Below are 6,772 nucleotides of genomic sequence, written 5' to 3' on the forward strand. Positions count from 1 at the left end.
AAATGACATTACAAACATCAGTCGTGACTCTGACGAGGACCGACAAACGGCAGCCATCGAAACTGCCAATATTCATGGCAAATTTGAGGACCTCCAACAGGAGCGTGCCGACGATTTAGCCCATCAGCAACATGAGGCAGACAGACTAACTGCCATGCAGCAAACCATAAACGACTTGACAGACAAGCTCAACGTTGTCAATGCTGCCATACAGAGCCTACTTCGGGAAGGCGACCATCATATCAGGGGTGCAACAAACCTCACCCTTATTCCACAAAAGCTTAAGATACCGGAGCCAAAGCCATACGACGGATCCCGGGATGCTAAAGAAGTGGAAAACTTCATCTTCGACATCGAACAATACTTCGATGCCGTGGGCCATTTGGAGGAATCCAAAAAGGTAGCGACTGCTGCCATGTATCTTCAGGGCGATGCCAAACTTTGGTGGCGGGTCAAACACGAAGCCATCAAGGCCGGTGAAGATACTCTTCAGACATGGGACGAATTGAAGGTAGCCATACGCCTGCAGTTCTTTCCCGAAAATGTGGAATACAATTCCAGGAGAAAGCTACGGGACCTCCGCCACACCAGATCAGTGAGGGAGTACGTACGCGAATTCTCCGCACTCATGCTAAACATACGCGACATGGGGGACAAAGACAAACTCTTCGCATTCATAGAAGGTTTGAAACCTCATGCCCGTATGGAACTACAACGACAACGGGTAGACACCCTGCCCAAGGCCATTCAAGCTGCAGAATGCCTTGGCGACTATCATTTGGGAACTCAGAACGACAGGCCCCAGCCGTCTGTCCGAGGGGGATTCAACGGGCACCATCCCAGCAATGGTGGCCCAAGCAAAAGTGGGGGAGATCGGAGTGCATCCAAAACTAAGACTCCTCCCTCCAACAGCAACAGTGCTGCATCCATCAACAACAATCAGGGGAGAAAGCCTCCTTCAGAATGCCGTCATTGCGGTGGGGCACATTGGAACAATGAATGCCCAAACATCAAGGTCAATGCTCATCAGACGGTCGAGGGTGAGTTAGACACATCAGACTCATCAGACGACGACCAGGTAGGCGCCTTCAATGCAATTGTTGGCTCTATCCCTCATGCCTTAGCGGGGACCAGTGCATCTCCTCCTAAGAAAACATCAGTCCCGATCACCAGGAAAGGGAAAGAAAAGATGGACGAAGGACCTCCTAAACAAGCGAGGACCCTAATGTTCGTCGAATTGAAAGTGAACGGCAAGCCCCTTCACGCCTTGATAGACACGGGTGCCACCCACAACTACTTGTCATCAACACAAGTAGAGCGCCTAGGTCTTATTGTACAAAAGAGCAAAGGCCGCGTCAAGGCTATCAACTCACCACCTCAGACATTGGGTGGAACAGCTAAAAATGTCCCAGTGAAACTTGGCCCATACAAAGGAAGCATCGACCTGCGCATCGCAATCATAGATGACTTCGACATCATAGTGGGTTTGGATTTCATGAGGCAAACCAACACCATTCCAGTGCCATATGCCAACATGCTCCTAATGATGGGAGAAAACAGGGCCAAGCCCTGCACCATACCATGCTTTCCCATAAAGATGGCCGCTGAAAACATCTCGGCCATGCAGTTGGAGAAGGTAGTCAACAGACATGAACCTCAGGTTCAGGCTACCCTTCGCAGCAACAATCAGCCATCATGTCATCGGCCTCAAAAGACTGGTGACGCTCATCATCGTGTGAAGACTTGTCAGCCATGCCACAAGGACAAGTCGGATCACTCATCACAGCCGGGACCCTCACAGCCATTACATGTCCCTCAGAGACCATGGGAAAGTGTTTCCCTCAGATTCATCACGGGATTGCCCCAAGTCGGCAATCTTGCATCCATCATGGTTGTCATAGATCAATTTTCAAACTATGCAACCTTCATAGCAGCCCCGCAAAATGCATCAGCGGAAGATACAGCTCGACTCTTCTTCTCGCACATTGTCAAACATTGGGGCCTGCCCAAAAACATTGTTAGTAGGCGCGACTCACGCTTCACTAGCAACTTTTGGACCCATCTCTTCAGGTGCTTTGGGTCAACATTGAGTCACAACACAGACATCCATCCACCATCGGATGGCCAGACAGACCGGTTCGATGACATGCTGGAGGAATATCTACGCAACTTCGCAACCGGATCACAGAAGCATTGGGTGAAGCTCCTGGATGCTGCTCAACTGTGTTTCAATTCTCAAAAGGACCATCATACAAACAAGAGCCCTTTTGAAATTGTTACCGGACAGCAACCGCTTCTCCCGCAAACGGTGAATGCATCAACCATGCCGAAATCTCCTCGAGCTGCCAACTTCTCGAGCGAATGGGAGCGCAACATGCAGATAGTGCGGAGCTATCTCATCAGGGCCCAAGAGCGGGTAAAAAGGTTCACCGAACAAAATCTTTGCTTTGCCCAACATCAACCAGGGGACAAAGTAATGCTATGCATCCCAAAGCGGTACTTGTTTGCAGAAAGGACCCATGACCCTCGGCTGCAACAAAAATACATCGGGCCCCTGCCCATTGAAAAACGCATTGGGAAGTCCACATACCAGGTAAAAACTCCATCCTGGTGGAAGATCCATCCAGTCTTCCATGTCAGCCGCATGAAATCATTGCTTCGCTACAACAGCAAGCTCAAACAACAGAGGGGCGCAGACCTCCCATCCAACAACCATCAGAAACATCATCATCATCATCATCATCATAAGGCTCCGAGGACGGCGCCAACTCAGGTGGGGGAGAATGTCATGGGCTGCTTTCCAGACATGCCCCATGACCCCTTGGTCGCGCCCCATGGCGGCCTAGCAAGCCTCACAATGCCTAGCGCCATGGTCGGCCCCGTGGTCTTGGCTGCGCCAAGTGACAAGCGCGCATGTGCCTCTGTCGCCCCACCGATGCCTCTCGCCAGCGCCCAAGGGCTGGCCAATGACAACAGCGTCGCGCGCCCTGACAATGCCGCGCGCGCAGATCCTGATGCCTCGCCAGCGCCCAGCTGCAGGCCCATTCCAACAGCGCCTCGCGCACAGACCCTGATGCCAAGCACCAGTGCCCAGCCTCAGGCCAGCACATCAAGTGTCGCGCGCGCCCACAGCAACGCGCGCGCAGACCCGCAAGACAAAGATGCTGCCATCGGACTTAGTTTTTCCTTGTAATAATCTAAGTCCTTTTCATTGTAATCATAGGCTAGTTTACATCATTTTCATTTCAGTGTGCTTCTACAGCTTTATTAGGACTAGTCTTGTAATGTTGGTTTATTTTTTTTAAGCATTATTAAGGGGGACCAAACAATCAAACATTTTCAAGCAAGCATTTTCTGGTGTCTCTCCCCCTCGACACCGCATCATTGTAATCAGCATTTTCATTCATCAATAAAATCATCATCATCATTCAAAACCCAATTCTCTCTCAGCTTCCGCAATTGGCTTACGACATTGGTTTTCCCGCACGGCACTGACAATCTAGTCTAGCGTGCGGCGAGGACCTCATTGGCGGACAGCAACCGCACTGACATCGGTTGCTTAGCCTTACGTTGCCCTTCCAAAGATCATCAGGAAGGCGTTGCGTAACAGTATACGTGTAAAAAACCCCTCTGTATGAGCCGTAATGTTCTCTTCCGGGGAGGGTACCTGCAGTACTACCTTTTCCCCCCATCCGCAATCTCTCCTCACTGCCTCGAGGTGTTCCTCTCCTATTGATGAAGTAAACCTTGATGCATGATCCCAATGGCCTTCGACATTGGGAGGCCTCTCTAGCCAAATGTCCCTCCTCGAGGCAAAATGTCTTGAGATTGACTCGCCAAACGCCGGCGATGTACCACCGATTGAGCGGGAAAAAGAAGCGAAACCCTCTTCTTCTTGGTGAACGGACTTAGGCGTGGCAGTCATGGCTATAATAAAGCAAGAGAAGGAAAATGAAAACTCAGGCGAAAACTTTGAATTAAATGATAGAAAAGTTGACGCAAGGAAATAGAACTTTATGAAAAGTGATAGCGGCTCAAAATAGCGAAATCCTCAGAAAAGAAGGAAATAAACTCATATATAGAGAAAGTGGCGGTTGTCTGCCTACCCTACAAGGCCAATTAATTCTGCACTACGCCATTATCACTTTCGGGGAGATGTACCGACAGGATCACCTCGATCATTTCATGACCATGTCGTATGATTAACACTGACGTACGATGTTTGAGGGATCAAAACCCCCCGCATCAACCTAGCCTCGAGATGGTACCCAATCTCGAGGATCTCTGTCAAAATGAAAATAAGCTCTAAGGAGCCATCAATATCAACCTAGCCTCGAGATGGTACCCGATCTATGTCAAAATGAAAATAGGCTCTAAGGAGCCATCAATATCAACCTAGCCTCGAGATGGTACCCGATCTCGAGGATCTATGTCAAAATGAAAATAGGCTCTAAGGAGCCATCAATATCAACCTAGCCTCGAGATGGTACCCGATCTCGAGGATCTTTGCCAAAACAAAAAATAAGCTCTAAGGAGCCATTCGTATAAACCTAACCTAGAGGTGGTGCCCTATCTCAAGGGTTTTTGATATTGCAAGTGCAGGTCATCCACCTGATTCTTTGGCCCTCGAGCTACCTGAGCCCGAGCCAGTTCTCACTCGAGAATTACTAATAAAGCCTTAGAGTTGTTTTCGCCTACATATCAAGTGAAATGCTCTCTCAAGTACTTTAGTCCAGGGGCCATTCGAGTCCAGGCGTATACTCATCTGGGGTCTATCTATAACGCCATAGGGCTATCTTCACTCTAAGTTCAAATCAAGTTTTTTAGGCCGCCTGAGCTCGAGCTAACTCTCACTCGGGGACTGTCTGTGAAAGTCTTAGGGATATCTTTATTCTCAGACATTTGAGAAAATTCTCCCTCGAGGACTATCAACAAGGCTTAAAAGGCTAAATTTTGTTCTAAAATTCGAAGCCCTATTCTCACTCAATTCGAAGTCGGGGGTCCCGGCGGCCTAAGTTTGTATCAATTCAATTTGGGTTCAGTCCGAGCAATGGCAAAGGGTTCCAAGGAATATCATATTAACCAATCAGGAATCGAGGGAATACCTATGCCTGGGCCCGGTATTCGGACCGATTGGTAGAGTCATGTGCTCAGATTCTTCGCAAATGCAAATAAAGGGAAATCCAGCACAATCAGAGACAAATTGAAGAAAAATTTTTGTATTAATAAACAATGATTTCAAAAGCCCACGACGGGTCTTTACACATGATTACAAAAGCCCACAGAGGGTCCTTACAAAGAACTAAAAAATAACAGCTAAAAGTGTAATCTACTCTTGGGGGCATATCCTCGGAAGCAACATCTTCGAGAACCATTTCCTCGGGGGCCTCATCTCAATCTTCCAAACTGCGTCTTCAAGGATCTAGAAGAAGCAGAAAACGATGAAGAAAAAGCAGAAAAAGATGAAGAAGAAGCATAAAACGATGATGAAGAAACTGAAAAAGATGAAGAAGTGGCTGGGTGAAACATTTGGCGAGTATGGGTCTCGCGAGCACCACTATTGGGAAGCCACTTATTGAGACATTGAACCAGTGAGGGATGCAAAAGTTAGTAGATGGCACCACCTCACTCCATGGAAAGCAAAGGGAGTGAAGCGCCACACCAGGTGGAGGTTAAAAGAGGTGAGCAGCAGTCTACGGTCCACATATCCTCTGATACGAAGATAATTTAAGATTCCTCTCATTATTTCGGGCCAACAAGAACAACAACAAACTAGTGCGATCCCACTCAGTAGGGGAAATCTCTGAGAACGAGCCATAATATAACTGGCAAGAACACTACCGTATGACCTTACGGCCACAGGCTTTAAACAAGTGAAAAAGAGTTGGATGAGGATGAAGAGAAGAAAGGAGTTAAAGGCTGTTGAAGAATGACTGAATGAAGTTTTTATTCAAGAAAGCTTCCATTTATAGAAAGGTGGCAGCGTAACCGATGGCGCAATTAATGCCTTTGGGAAACATATCGACAGGTGCAATCAATTCTTTTTGGGGAGACGGATCGGTGTGATATTATTGCTTTGAGAAAATAAACCGGCGCTACATTGAATGCTTCTGGAAAGATGTACCGATGGGACACCTCAATTATCATAAAAGCTTATGTCATAAGCATGATGTCATCACAAGAGGCTCAAGGAGATCGGTGTCAAAATCGTTTCTTATCATTTCAATCTAAGAAACGCGGGGACTATCTGTATACGGCAAAAATTAGAGGGTCCAATTTTGTGACCGTTGAGGCACCTCGTAAAGACCTCCCCCAGAAGGATCAAAGTTCAGCTAGGGGCTTGACCCCGAGGGTTCTCTATGATTGACCTCGATGCAGTATAAATCAATGGCTATGATGGACTAACGGGAAGCTCCCAAGGCATATGACTAAAGCTGACCAAGTCTATTAGACTAGCTCAAGCCCATACTGTGGCATTAAATGGCTATATCAGCTGATATCTTTGTAATAAATGCATTCATACTATGTGGGGATTCCCCCTGATATATATAAAGGGGACCCTTGTCAATTTGTAAAAAGATATACAATATCACTTACAATATTGAATACAATACAAGAACATTCTCTGCTCTCTAACTTAAACATATTCTCTTGGTTTCACTGCTTACATTTATTGCTTACATTTATTGTGTTATATTTATTGTTCTTCATTTATTGGTCATAAAGAGCCTTCATCAAAGCTCTCAATATTGTTAGCCCTTCATCGGCTGTC

This window comes from Nicotiana tabacum, chromosome 5, assembly GCF_000715075.1.
Source record: "Nicotiana tabacum cultivar K326 chromosome 5, ASM71507v2, whole genome shotgun sequence".
NCBI lineage: Eukaryota > Viridiplantae > Streptophyta > Magnoliopsida > Solanales > Solanaceae > Nicotiana > Nicotiana tabacum.